The following is a 15468-nucleotide window of genomic DNA, read 5'->3' as shown; positions in this document are numbered from 1 at the left end:
TTCAGAAAGTAACATCAGTTTTAAAAACTTTCAAATATTATGCTAAATATCTTAAATTATAGGTAATATTTAAGTAAAAAGAAATTATTTAAAATAATTATTATCTGCATGTAAATGCATTACTAATTTATGACAAAAACATGGAAAATCAGAAATAATATCAAATGCAATCGAACTATAAACATCGCTTTTCAAATGCTTCATCAATCTCACAGAAGGAATGAATATTGCACCAGATATTTTTTTAATATGGATTTTATTAATAGCAGTTTAACCAATCTGCATTGAAATTCAGATGATAATCAATGACCCACAGATTTAGGTAACTTAGATTAAACATGAATAATAATAATAAAAGAAGAGCGGGTAAATTTTAAAATCAAGCTATTTCAAAATAAGAGTTTTTTAGGAAAGAAAACTTTTAAGATAGTATTCGCACCTGTACCCTGCGGCATTCGGACGGTCATCACGGAGAAGCTATTATAGCCATTTGCAACTCACATCTACAAGTACTAATATTTATAGTAGTAATCCATCTTACTTACAGTCGGAAATCTTGATCTAGTATTCAGGGAGGGGAAAGAAATAACAATAGCAGTAGCTGGCATTTTTCAGAGGTTTAGGGTTATTTTCCTGACATTTTAGGGGAAGCCCGGTCCAAAATTAGTGTGTGGTGATGGCGATAAGGAGCGCGCCTTGCGCCCTCCGATAAGTGTGGCAACCCTAGAGGAGAAGTTTCTTACGAGTAGCGAGCAGAGCGAAACAGGCAGGCTGTCGGGCAGTGTGCGCGAAGTTCCTAAATAAAGCTTAATTTTTATTGTGCACTATGTCTTGTTAATATTATATTAATGCAGTAAGAACATAATCTGTGATATGGAATTCGAGGATTGGTGGTAAAAACATAACCGGAAATCACCATAATGGTAACCCGGACTGTGTTAAATCGTATGAACAGTTCTCAAGCACTTTCGGTTTTGACTACAAGCCATCACTCAAGATCTCCAAACCAGAAGTAATGGATTACATCGGTTTTCATCCTCCGGATCACAGATGAGTAGTAATTATAGATCATTTTATAATTCTGTTTTCTACTTATCATTTAATTTAATTTTCTTTAGTTAAATTTTTGCTTTTATTTTGGCTTAAAAACCTTGCACAATGTCTGATGTTCATGCCGTCCAAATTCCGGTTTATAACCGATCAGACCCATCTTTATGGTTTATTATGTGTGAAAGTACTTTTGCTCTTGCCACCCCCAAACCTATCACAGAATCCATTACTAAATATAATTATGTAGTTTCTCATCTTCCTCCAGATATCGCATCACTAGTACGGGATTTACTTATGAAACCAGACCCTATTGATCCATATGCAAAGCTTAAAACTGAGTTAATAAATCGTTCAGGAGAATCTTCTCAGCAAGAAATTCGCCAATTATTATCTGGAGAAGAATTAGGTTCTCGAAAACCTTCCGATTTGCTTAGAAATATGAAACGTCGAGCAGAATCTTTAAATGTTCCTGATAACTTAATGTTAGAATTATTCCTTCAACGTTTGCCTTCGACTGTTCAGTCTATTTTGGCAGCGGTTTCCAATTTAACTGTAGATAAAGCTGCAGAAATTGCCGACAGAATTTTAGAAGTAAATCCAACCCCAGGGACTTGTGCCGTTTCTCGCACAGTCGATCAGTCTCTTGAGGATAAATTATTTAAACAAATAGAAAAATTAAACAAACGTATTGATCGCATTTCTCTTTCTCGTGGTCGCTCGCCAAATCGCGGAGATCGCAATAAGGAAAGAAGCAATTCCAAAAGGAGAGATTATTCTGTTTGCTGGTATCATAGACGTTTTGGGAAAAAGTGTAGAGATGACAAATGTACAAAACCTTGTTCATGGCAGGGAAACGAAACCAGCAAAGAATAGAGGCGACTTATTCTTTGCCTCAAGTTTCACGTCGCCTGTTCGTTCGTGACCGTAGAACAAACCTTTCATTCTTGGTCGATACCGGCTCTGACGTGTCCTTACTTCCAGCAAATAATTCTCAAAAACGGAATTCGTCCCAACAAACACTTTTCGCTGCTAATTCTTCTACTATTCATGTTTATGGTCAAAAAACACTTTCTTTGGATTTCAAATTAAGACGACAGTTTTCATGGACTTTTCTTATAGCAAATGTTAGTACACCCATTCTTGGAGCAGATTTTCTCCATTTCTTTGAATTGGTGCCTGATCTCAGAAACAAATGTCTCAAAGATTTAAAAACGCATTTTAAAACCGTCGGTTGCGTGAAAAATGCAAGCATTTATTCAGTAAAAACTGTATTTAGTGATACACCATATCACAAAATTTTAAAAGAATTTCCTTCAGTTACTAGATTACCAGATCCTAACCAACCTGTTAAACATAACACCGTTCATTATATCATAACTAAAGGTCCACCTGTGGTTGCAAAACCTCGTCGGTTAGCTCCAGATCGCTTAAAAATAGCAAAACAAGAATTTCAAACTATGATGAAATTGGGGCATTTGAGACCTTCGAGCAGCAATTATGCATCCCCACTTCACATGGTTCCAAAAAAGGGAAGTCTGGAATGGAGACCTGTAGGAGATTATCGAGCATTGAACGCTCAAACAATAAAAGACAAATACCCTATTCCATGTTTAGCCGATTTTACTGCTGCATTGCACGGTACTAAAATTTTTAGTCATGTCGACCTGATTAAGGCATACCATCAAATACCAATTAACCCAGCCGACATCCACAAAACCGCCATATGCACACCATTCGGTTTATTCGAAAGTATCCGTATGCAATTCGGCTTATGCAATGCATCTGCGACTTTTCAACGTTTTATAGATGAAGTCACGCGGGATTTAGAAGGCGTTTACGCTTTTGTCGATGACTTGCTCATAGCCTCTAAAGATTCTGAGGAACATTGCAGGCATTTGAAAGCTTTATTTTCCAAACTTCAGGAATATGGACTTTGCATAAATGTTTCAAAATGCACCTTTGGTCAAACATCTATTGATTTCTTAGGTTTTCACTTTAGTGAAAACGGAATTGAACCTCTTCCTGACAAAGTCAAATGTATTTTAGATTTTCCTCAACCTACCACTCTCACTCAGCTTCGCCGATTTTTAGGCATGTTTAACTTTTATAGATGTTTCATACCTAAAGCAGCACATATTCTTTCTCCTTTAATAAAATTGTTAAAAGGCTATATTAATAAAAAGAAATCTCGTTCTCTTGTTCAGGATTCATCCCCACAATTAAATTGGAACGAGAATGCTGAACAAGCCTTTATTGCTGCCAAAAATGCCATTGCTCAGGCTACCCTTTTGAGACACCCTATTCCCGGAGCCCAGCTAAGCATCTGGGTAGATGCCTCAGACGTCGCAATCGGCGGCACACTTATGCAGTTGTCTCAACAAACATGGGAACCTATAGCATTTTTCTCTATGAAACTCAGTAAAAGTCAACAGAAATGGTCCGCGTACGATAGGAAATTATTTTCTATTTATTCTGCAATTAAGAAATTCCGACACATGTTAGAGGGCAGAAATTTTATAATTTATACGGATCAAAAACCGTTAATATACGCTTTTAAACAGAACCCTCCTAAATGTTCACCTCGACAATTGCGTCATTTAGATTTTATTTCTCAGTACTCTACTGATATTAGGCATGTGCAAGGTTCAAAAAACGTCGTTGCTGACGCTCTTTCAAGAATCGAAATTGATTCCATAACAAAATCTCCATTTTTGGATTTTAAAAAATTTTCGGAAGCTCAACGGCATGATCCGGAGGTACAAGACCTTCTCAAAAACAACACATCATCTTTGAAACTGGAATTTAAACCGTGCCAATATTCTGATGGTAATATTCTGTGTGACATATCAACAGACATTCCTCGTCCATTTGTTCCAAATTCCTTTCGCAGACTCATCTTTAATCATCTGCATAATCTGTCACATCCAGGAATTGCAGCTACTACGAAGCTTATTTGTTCTCGATATGTATGGCCCGATATGAAACGTCATATCAAAAATTGGGTGAAATCCTGTGAATCTTGCCAAAAATCGAAAATTACTAGGCATACTAAAGCACCACTGGGCACATTCTCTGTTCCTGATGCACGTTTTTCAGAAATCCATATGGATATCGTTGGACCGTTACCCCCATCAGAAGGCAACGTGTACCTTTTGACTCTAATAGATAGATTCTCCAGATGGCCTGAAGCCATTCCCATCCCGGATATGAAAACGGAAACCATTTGCAGAGCCATCTTCAACTGTTGGATATCTCGTTTTGGCTGCCCATCGATCATAACAACAGACCAAGGTTCTCAAATGAGATCCGCACTTTTTGCAGAATTTACGCGCATTTTAGGTACGAACAGAATCACAACAACAGCCTATCATCCAATGTCCAACGGCATTGTTGAACGATTTCATCGACATTTAAAATCTTCTCTCAAGGCTCACGAGACCAATAACTGGACTGAAACACTACCAGTTGTTATGCTTGGTATTCGGACAGCCGTAAAGGAAGATCTACAGTCATCTTGTGCTGAACTGGTGTACGGCACAACTCTCAAGCTGCCTAGTGATATGATAACGTCATCTAAGATATCTCCGTATGACACACAATTTATCACGAATCTTAGGCATAGAATGCAACAGTTGAATCCAATAGCAACATCTGCACATTGCCAAGAAAAATGTTACGTAAGTGCTACCTTAAAGTCGTGTACGCATGTATACTTACGTGTCGATCGAGTAAAGCCACCTCTGTGCCAACCATACACAGGTCCGCATAAAGTCTTTTCTAGAACGGACAAAACTTTCACAATAGATGTTAACGGTCTGAAATCTACTGTGTCTATAGACCGTGTGAAACCAGCCTATTTGCTTTCGGACTCTAATTTGCCTGAACTGAAAACAAATAAAGACTTAAAGACAGTTCAGCAGAATAAATCTGCAAACGAACTCTCTAAGACACAAACTGTCACCAGATCGGGAAGACATGTTCACTTCCCTAAGAAACTTGCTTCTTACATAACAATTTAAAACATTTTTTTTAAATTCATATCTTAACATATTTCTTGTTATTTCATGTTTATTATATGTGTCAATACCTTGTTATATATTGAATTTCATTTTGATCTTTTCTAATTTTATATTCTAATTTTGTAATCATGTAAAAATACCCGACAGTACGGATACTCTGAGATAATTTCATAACCTATGTCGTTCCTTTGAATAGCCATTAAAGGAACTGGGGGGAAACTCTGTGGTGATGGCGATAAGGAGCGCGCCTTGCGCCCTCCGATAAGTGTGGCAACCCTAGAGGAGAAGTTTCTTACGAGTAGCGAGCAGAGCGAAACAGGCAGGCTGTCGGGCAGTGTGCGCGAAGTTCCTAAATAAAGCTTAATTTTTATTGTGCACTATGTCTTGTTAATATTATATTAATGCAGTAAGAACATAATCTGTGATATGGAATTCGAGGATTGGTGGTAAAAACATAACCGGAAATCACCATAAGTGACAGTTTTAAAGGTATTTGTAGAAAATCGCTCGGCAGGCTAAGGGCTAGACCTCTTATCTATCTTTCGAAGATCTGGATGATTTAATCCCACTTTCCCCAGCCATGTTTCTCATCGAGAATCTTAGAGTAGGTCTTCCCGATGTTGATTTCTTCGATTCGAAAGGTCTTCGGAAAAGGGCTAGACATCGCCAAAAACTACTTAATGATTTAAGGCATTGATTTATGAAAGAATATTTAGGCCTTCTGGTTTAAAATAAGAAGGGTACATCGTCAGAGCTACGGCTGGGTGAAATTGTCCTAATAGGAGATGACATCAAAAAATGGACGCATTGGCCTTTAGCTAAAATCATTCGACTAATTCCTGGGAAAGATGGCAAGGTGAGAACTGTAGAACTAAAGAATCAAGCTAGTACGCTGCTTCGTCCCATACAGCGAGTCTTTCCATTGGAAGTTAACGGACACCCCCACTGATCCCATACACGATAACGCTTTTACTAATCCTATTTCTTCTATTTCTAGTGATGAGCATTCAGATTCTGATGACTCTAGTAACATCCTGCAAGATGCTAAAGATTTGGACGTGTGATCAAGGTGCCTCAGAGATTAGATCTCTTCGACCAGGTACTGTATGTCTTTGAGCCAATCTGAAGTCGATTCAAAGAGTGGAAGAATGTAGGAGACGGCTGCTGCAGACAGACGATTACGTAACGGCTGGGCGAAGTCGACAGAAGGAGCCGGAATGTGAAAATTTTGTGACAATTTTATAGAAGGTTTCTCACTCTAGTCTACTCCAGACTCTTCGGATGAAGTTATCATTACATAATATATCATTTTTTTCTTCATATCGAAACTGATTGGGAACTGCGTTTTTTTTTTTTTTTCTTTTTTTCTTTTTTTTCTTTCATTTGGAATAATTGTTCCTAGTAGCAGAATAACTGCACACAAAGGACTCTGTTTATAATTGTTATTCTCCAAGCAGATTTAATAAATTAACATCATTCAGTTTATTGTACCATTGTTGTATAAGAATCAACAATCATTGGCTTTAAGACAGATGGGTGGTATCTGAGTATAAGTGTGCATTTAATAACTATAATTAAGATTCATTTATTGTTTTACAATGGTTTACAGTAATGTTATGTTTTCCTAATATCTAACATGTTAAACAACAATTCTATTTTGCTTGGTTTAAGGTTGGTTCCTAGGGACCAATGCTATATTTAATATGTTAAGAAATGACTGATGAAATGTTAAATTGATAAAAACAACTTATTTGTACATAGAAAACAAACACCTGAAATTTTCAATTTTAAGTTATATTTTGTGATTATGCATATGATCCATGTGCAAAAAATATTTTTAAATATAGTATTAAAAACAAAATTTACAGTTTAAGAATTTATAAATAAATATTCATATTATGCAACATAATCTGATGTTTTGGGCAATATTATATTAAATTGTAATTTATCAAAATAGATAAAATTTTGATTAAAATATCTAGTGGTGAGCTATTAAAATATTAACAAAAAGCACACACTTTATTTTATAAAATCAAAATATAAAATTATGTTTAATGTTTAAATGTTTTAATTTTTTTGTTTTAAATGTTTTAATTTTTACAAAAACGGAAAACAAATAACTGTGCATGAAAAAAAAATGAAATAACAAATATCACAGAAATTACATAATATAGCAAATAAATTTCATAAATGTGCACAATTTGTACCAGAAGTTGCCACTTACTGTTTTCTTCTCATCTCAGTTGATCATTTGGAAGGTTTTAAGAACCAGCAGAGATTTTTCAAAAAGTTTTTACATTCTGCTAAAGGTTTTCCCATTTAGCATTGTCTTTAAATCTAAAATTTTGTGTGAGTCAAAGAAGGTATTGTGGAAACACTTTCATCGAGCTTAAAGCCTGCTTAGCTTCACCTCTATTAATACTAATAGTCTTCATAATAACTATTCCTTCCTTTACACTATTAGGAATTCCATTATGCAGTTTTCATGTTAAAGTCATCTCAATGGAAATCCAAAAATAATTTATTTATATTTCATGTTTTAATGTAAAATTTAATTTTTGTTAAAGTATGGTTACCACATGCAAGATGTTTTTCCGTGGAATAAGTAATAAGCAAACAAAAAGAACATGGGGTTTGCAACTGCGCGACAAACTGAGCAAAGGATGCGTGCAAACTTCGTACATTTCATCACTGAAGATATCGTATTGGATTTTTTCTACCCCATTTAATGTTGCAAAACCCTAACATTACTGATACTAAGATTAGGCTAAATAGATTTCACTTGTATATATATATCAAAGCTATATTTGCAGACATCTTTAGAAATTTCAAGACACTTTCAACTCAAGAGTAATTGCCAAGCAGGCTCATTTCCATTGTAGAACTGATGGCAATAAAAAAGCTGATTTCCTCAAACAGAAAAGAACAAACTTACTGAGTGCATTAGATTTCACTTTCTAAAGCTTTTGCCGAATTTAATTTGTAGATTTTTTATGCAGAGTCATTGCGGGCATGTAATCGAAGAACTTGGAAATGCTGTTCGAACAAATCCACCTGTGATCCCAGGTTCTGAAAAATATATAGTTGTCACAAAATTCAAAATTTGGCAGATCATGAATTTAAAGATTAAAACAAATCAAAAAGGCTTAGACTGATGCAGAATTTGTATAATTCTCATTAATTTTGAGTGTTATCTAATATATGTTCATCAAAAAGCCAGGAATAAAAACCTTTCTTCATTTTTACTGAAGAAGAGGGACCTATGTCAGTTATTTCTTAAAACTGACACAAGATTTTCTGTTAAACTGCTATTTTTGCCTTACTTTAATTTTACATGTTTTTGTCAGTTAAGTATGACATACATTTATCTGCTCTTGAATGTCAGAAAAATTAATTTTTCTAAACCATGGGTTGTATTAAAATAAAGTACTTTGGAAGTAGATTTAAGCAAAATAAGTATGTTTCACAGAAGCCCCATAAGTACTACAGAAATATAAATTCTAATTATATTGTAAGCATATAACTTTAAAATACATAATTACAAGTGTTTGATATGTACATATTTGGTTATATGGTACCTGTCCCCATACTGCTTGATAGAGTACTCTAGCTGACGTGTTTGTGTAATATCTATATGACGCATAAAAATTTCACTGGCATGTCGGTTTCCCCAGCCACAGTGATCTTGTTTGCAGATCAGACATAATATTGGGTACAAATACTTTGTTTTTCATTTACGATTTTATAGAGATCATCCGACGAGATAAGCTACACAAAATGTGTCCAAAAATATAGTTAGGATATAAACCTAACTATCAATGTTCAGCAATCTTACCACTCTGGGCTCTTTTTTCAGATGATTATAAACTGCATTATACAGACAAAAGTCGTTAATTCGGACACCCATAATCCGGAATGATCTATAATCCGGACCTCAAAGCTACAAACTTTCTGCTCATGCGTCGCATTGACGCATGCGCACAGGCGTTTACACATGCGCGTAAGACCTTTATGGCTGCGCATATGCGTGTGCGCGTGCGCATAATACGTTTACGCATGCGCGTTTAATGTATAACGGACGGCATAAGCTAAAATTATCTAATTATCTATTTCAGTTAATGTTTCAGATTGCGTTGTTCCTTAATCTTCGAATTGGATTCGGCTTATTATTTTTTGCAGACTGTTAGAGCAATTTTATAAAAGTAAGCTTGAACTTTCGATTATGTCAAATAGAATTTCCGATGCTGGAGCTCCCAAAGGATCTACAAAGGGAAAGTATGTTTCGATGTCCATCAAACAAAAAGTGGAATTCCTGCAAAAAATTGATAAAGGCCTTTGTTTCTCTAACCATTCCGAAATCTGTTTGTAAATTTCACGCTGCTCTGCGGGGGGGGGACGTAGCGGCGCGCATTGAATTGGAAGTTGATCTGTCAGCACTATCCTTATCTTCAGGGCAGATGATTTTATTTTATTTGGCTTATAATTCCTTACTAAATGTAGTATTTCATCTCGATGTACTCCGTCTTTGATATGATTTAAATCAAATTCTTCGTCATTATAATTTGCTTCCGATAGTGAAGAAATTGACACAGAGGTCGATTGACAAATTAGTCGGTATTCTCGACACAGCAATTATAGGAATTGAACAGCGGAACTTTGTAACTGAACAAGAAATTATGTTTATAGAATTAAAGAAAAAGTATTATCACATAAAACGAAGCAACTTAAACAACTTACATTGAAAGTAATGTTTAATAAAGTAAACAAATAAATATTAAGCTATTTTTTTGTAAATTTTGATACCTTTTAGATCATAATTGTTCTTTATTTCATAAATTACGGTTTCATATTTTTAATTTTATAATTTCTGCATGCCATCTTACCAGATTTAAATTGATGATCTATAATCCGGAAAAATCGATAATGCGGAATCGCCGAAGTCCCGACGAGTACGGATTAACGACTTTTGACTATATTACATTATAAAGATCTTCACATTTGACATACCTCATGTTATGCTATTGACAATTTTTCTAAAAATCTATTTGTTACGTGCATTAATCCTTCACACATCCTTCTTTCCTAACATATTTATGTACATTTCTTATGTGTTGAAATTGGGAAAGAATTCCAGATTTTATTAGATAAACAAAACAATTTAATAGAATTTCATAGTAACCTTTTCAAAGATACAGTATATTTGAGATTTTTACTATCAATTTATTCAACGTGTTACATTTCTAAAAAAAGAATTATCACACAAAAATGCAATGCATTTTAGAAAAAGTTCAATCAAATTATAATTTGTTAGTATCAATCAATCAAATTATAATTTGTTAATATTTAAGAATCTTATATCAGCCCATTGGCCTATACAGATTAGATTGTTTCACCCACCTACGTCACACGACGAGAAGGAAGGTTGGTGGGACACAGAAGAGATTTGCACCCTTTTCAAATCTGTTACGCGATACAGAGGACGGCACCACCCAGGTCAGTTTTTTAGTTTCTTTTGTTTTATGTGTTTCTTATGATTTTTTGGTCCTAATAAGACCCATCGGCGTTAGTTTTCTTGCAAGTTTAATTGCATATTAATTTGATTACAGTACCATTATCTTTATAAAAGTTTTTTCTTCTTTAAGCTATGCAGAACCAGCCCGTACGTTATTGTAATTTTGACTAATAGCAGACCGCTATTTATTTTATTTTGATTTTAATTTTGCATTGCTCGGAGCTTTTTTAACACCTTAATGTGTTTTTCTGCGGACACGTCGGGAAAAAGGAAGAGAGTATTGAAGCTCCAAAAAAGATTTTTTCGGGACAATTCATGTTTTTATAAAAATTTTACTCATCAAACAAGAGCTTCAATTGTCTGTTTCGGCGAAACGCGTAATGGTATTTGGCCTAGTTCGACACTCAATCATTTTTCCCTTGAAAAGCCTGGTTGAGTGTTCGAGTGGGTTAATTTACCATTTTCCGCTTTGTAATTATTATAATTATTGTATTTTTGTAATTTTGCAATTTATGTTTTCATTATAATTTTTGCATTTTATGTTTTAATATTTTTTTCCGTCAATCTATTTTTATGTGTATTAACTTTTCACATATCACAACGGTCAGATTAGTTTTTTCGTGCATTCGCATGTCTTCCAACATTGATTTTTAACAGTTTTATTTTGCGTTTAAGCAGTTTTTTCCAATTTTTTCCAGATTAATATTTTTTTTTTAAATTTCTTCTTTGTTAATATTTTAGTATTACAGCGTTGAATTATTTCGTGGAGCTACAGCTCCTGGTAACTTTTTAGCAAGATCGCTGCAATGTTTCTACCTATTATATATATAAGCATGGGGCTTTGTTGGTTAAATTTGGGTACCTAATAAATACGTGTATACAAAAAAAGAAAAGAAAATGAAAGAAAAAAGCAGCATATCTTCTGCACAGGACAACTTGAGAAAGCCTTTCTAATGTGCATTTTTTACTTGGTGATCAAAAAATAAATTCTCTCTATCATTTTCAGTGCTACAAAATAAAGTGAAATGTCCAATTTAGCATATAATTTTTGCGATACAACACCGTACACTTTTTTTTTTTTTTTTTTCGGGGACAGGCTATAAATTTTATTACACATTTCATGTGAGAATCCACCAAATTTTCCGTATTCACTCAGTTGTCTTTTATAAAAATAAAAGTTAGAAAATTATTATAAATTGATGCGAAAAAGATGTCATCAAAAGATACGAAAAGACGAATATTTGCGGAAAATAAATCCAAAACAAAACCTTCAATTGTTAACATAAAAATTGGTCGCCAAAAACAGTCTCCGGCGGTGGCTTATTCTGATTGGTTGAATTTCTTCAGTTCCCGGCGGTCCCAGTTTAGCCGCCCGTCCTAAATTCCTTTTACTATAGCACATCTTAAGATCTTCACTTAGCCTCTTTTCTATGTATTAATTGTGTATTAATCAATTTCTTAGCTTGTCAGGTTTATTCACCAGCTCGACAGCCCTTCTCAGCTATTCCAGATAGCATTTTCACGACCTCTTGAGTTTTTTACATGATCAATTTATTCTTACCTTAAATTTAAAAAAAAAATAATTAATTTGCGTTGTAAATATGTATTTACTGTTTTGTATAATTAATCTTACTACTGATATCTTCAGTTATTTTACTTTTTATCCTTCGAAAACTACTTATGATATTCAATGAGGGATAGGGTCTCGACCCAGGTACCGTTGTGCTGCATCAAAAATTTCTCCCGTGCAAAGAATTAAGAAAATAGGCATTATTTTTTTTTCATACTGTTAAAAGAGTATGTATTACAGATGGCACATGCAACTTAAATTTTATTTCTAATGTTGAAAACGAGTTTCTCCAAACTTATTTCTTAGGATAATTAGAACATGAACTGACAAATTAATAGTACTAAGAACATATAGAAAACTTGAGTTTCAGAAAGCAGCGCCTCCTTTTACTCTGTATCACGTGAAGAACATCAGTAAAACCAAAAGACGAAAGTAAATGTCCTGAAGCAGCAGGTGATTAGTACTGTGTAGATGACGGAAGCCAAACTGTTCGTCTGGAATGTAGGAGCTCTGTGGAGTAATTTGATTAAGATGATAAAGAATAACTCTTTTACTATTTTAGAAAGTTGACTGAGAAGGCTGATTGGGCGGTAGTTCTGGAAAAACGTTGAATTTTGATGCGGTTTTGGGAAGATGACGATGATGGCATATTTCCATGTATTAGGAAAGTAAGAGAATTTGATGATAGAATTGATTATCTTAGTAAGACAAGTGATGGCATTTATAGGAAGATGTTTCAACGCTTTGGTAGAAATACCATCAAAACCAGGAACTTTTCTGGGTTTTAAGGAGCTAATATAATCGGCAACCAGCTTAGGCGTGGTAAGGAATGTAAAGTTCAAAGGACCTGGGATTTTTAGGAAGGTATTAACAGTATCATTAACTTTGGAGATATGATTGTTGTCGTAGGGGATAGTATTGGGAGTAAACGTTTCTTCTAGTATATCTGCAAAGGTGTTAACTTTATCTTCGTCAGAACAAATTAATAGTGGTCACGTACATTATTATTGCATTCAAAAGTTCACAGTTATTAACGGTCACCGACCGCGTAGGAAGGCCACGTGATCGTTGCTTAATGTGTAAGCCGACGTGACAACGAAGCTCCGCCCAGCATCAACAACAACTTCTTTCGATGTAAACATGGTTCGCAACTTTGATTCGGAAATCTGAAATAAGCCTTTGTGGATATCTGTGAATATGTATGTTTGAACGATTTCGAACATTATACAACTGAATGGCTTGGTTATGTTTCTCCGTATGAGAAAGCGAAAAAATAAATAGTGATAATTTTTTAGATTGGTCTTATATAGAAAATGTAGTGCACTTAAAAAAATCTTCAGTGAGATATTTTTAATATTTTTATGTGATACGATTGCTTTGTCAAATTCACTGTAAGCCAAATTTAGTCTATAAATTTCTCTTTCAAAGAATATTCAGAATGAAACTGGGATTATGGTAACCTCACAGTAAGATTAATAATTTAATTCACAATGGAACTGTGTTTGAATAAAAAAAAATATAAATAATCAGTTATCTAAAAAAAATATAAATAATCAGTTATCTGTTTTTTTTTTTTTTTTTTTTTTTTTTTTTTAATCAGACCTTAAAAATAGATTCTAAGTTTTTGAAAATGCCAATCAACTTCATTTTCATATATTTGCTATTTTTTCCTCATGTCACATCATTCATCATCATGGGCAAACTTGTGAATAAAATTTATATAGTTGCTACTAAAACATCTGTGTGTTTTATTGGATTTATGATGCTTGCGTAATAACAGATATTTGTCATACCACCATTCATACTTGTGGATAAATATCTGACTCTCATATAACAGTTTATAAGCATATCAATACAATTAGAAACTGAATTTCTTTGCTCCAGGCAAACTGGGATTTGTGTTTCCTCGCTTTCAAAATAAATTTAGTTTTATCCAAAATCTTGGCTCCTATTTTTTTTACCTAATTTTAAATAGTTTCCTTGCCAATTCAATAAAGTTAGAAAAAAAAAAAAATAGACAGTTTCTATTCTCTGACTTCGCAAATCCAACAGATACATAAATCAGAAATTACAGAAAAAATGACAGTTTTGCATTGCAAGCTGAAATTAGGTGCATTTGAGTAAAAATTTTATATGATGCAATTAAAATATAAAATGAGCAAAATTTCAGGCGCACATCTTGTAATCTCCATCATTATCATATTTTTCAAACAAGAAGCTCACATGTGTTAAAAAAAATCATGCACAATGCTCCTATTAAACATTTTATGCTCATTTTCCCTCTAATAAGTATGTTTTTTAAATGTTTGTGTATTTTTATCATGCATCTTAATAATATAAGCGAAATTGAAAAACAAAATTATAAATATCAGATTTTATATTTGGCGCTCAACAAACTTTTGTTCTGCAGTGTTGCCTCTGCTATAATTTTATGGAACACTGCATTTCTGAATATTAAAGAAAACGGATATCAATTTTATACGCTGCATCTTTATGAAAGACAAATTAAATGCAGATTCTGTTAAACTGGGAAATAATAGGTAGCAGTGCCAGAAATGCGTTTTTTTTTTCTACATATATCAACCATTCAACTTACTTTCTGTGTTTTCAGCATTCATCTTTACAATCTGTATCTCTGTCACTGAACTTGATTTAGTATTAAACTATTATTTTAATTCAATTCTCATATATGCATACATGGAATTAGTTTCATTAGTTAAAAAGATTATTAGTAAGTAAGATGCTTGCAATGGTATATTGCTAAAAATATATAAGCATGAAAGAAAAGAATTGTTAAAGGACATAAATTATATCTTATAGACAAATCAACATAATCAACAAACCAATTAATAATATAATGTGCTATTTCAGAATTTTCAGCAACAATACATTTTCTTTTCTTTCTTTTTAATCTTTCAAAGCTACAAACAGAAGATAAATCCATGACTGTTTCAAAATTTAAATACTCAAAGAAAGTGTAGAGAACAAAATATGATTTTAATAATGAATATTTATAAGGAATAATGTTTAACATTTATAAGAACTGTTCAAATAAATGATATCACTAACAGCAACACATGCATCGCAACCACAATGAGGTAACTGGCATATACTTTGAAAGATGGCCGGCATGTACTTCTACAGCAATGGTGCTAATTTGGTGCCAAAGTCGGACTAGGGTTTCAAAAATTTATAGTTAACTATCACAAATTCCGCAAAAACGTGCCTTGTGGTATATAAAAAATTTCTCCAAATTTTTAACATGCCAAACAAGTATTATGTTTCCTTTTATGATCTAGTTTTGGCTAGCCTATATC

The sequence above is a fragment of the Stegodyphus dumicola genome, chromosome X1 (assembly GCF_044657685.1).
Source record: "Stegodyphus dumicola isolate Sdum_Otavi_A_Nest chromosome X1, ASM4465768v1".
Classification (NCBI taxonomy): domain Eukaryota; kingdom Metazoa; phylum Arthropoda; class Arachnida; order Araneae; family Eresidae; genus Stegodyphus; species Stegodyphus dumicola.
The sequence above is the reverse complement of the archived record's forward strand: the minus strand, read 5'-3'. Positions refer to the sequence as shown.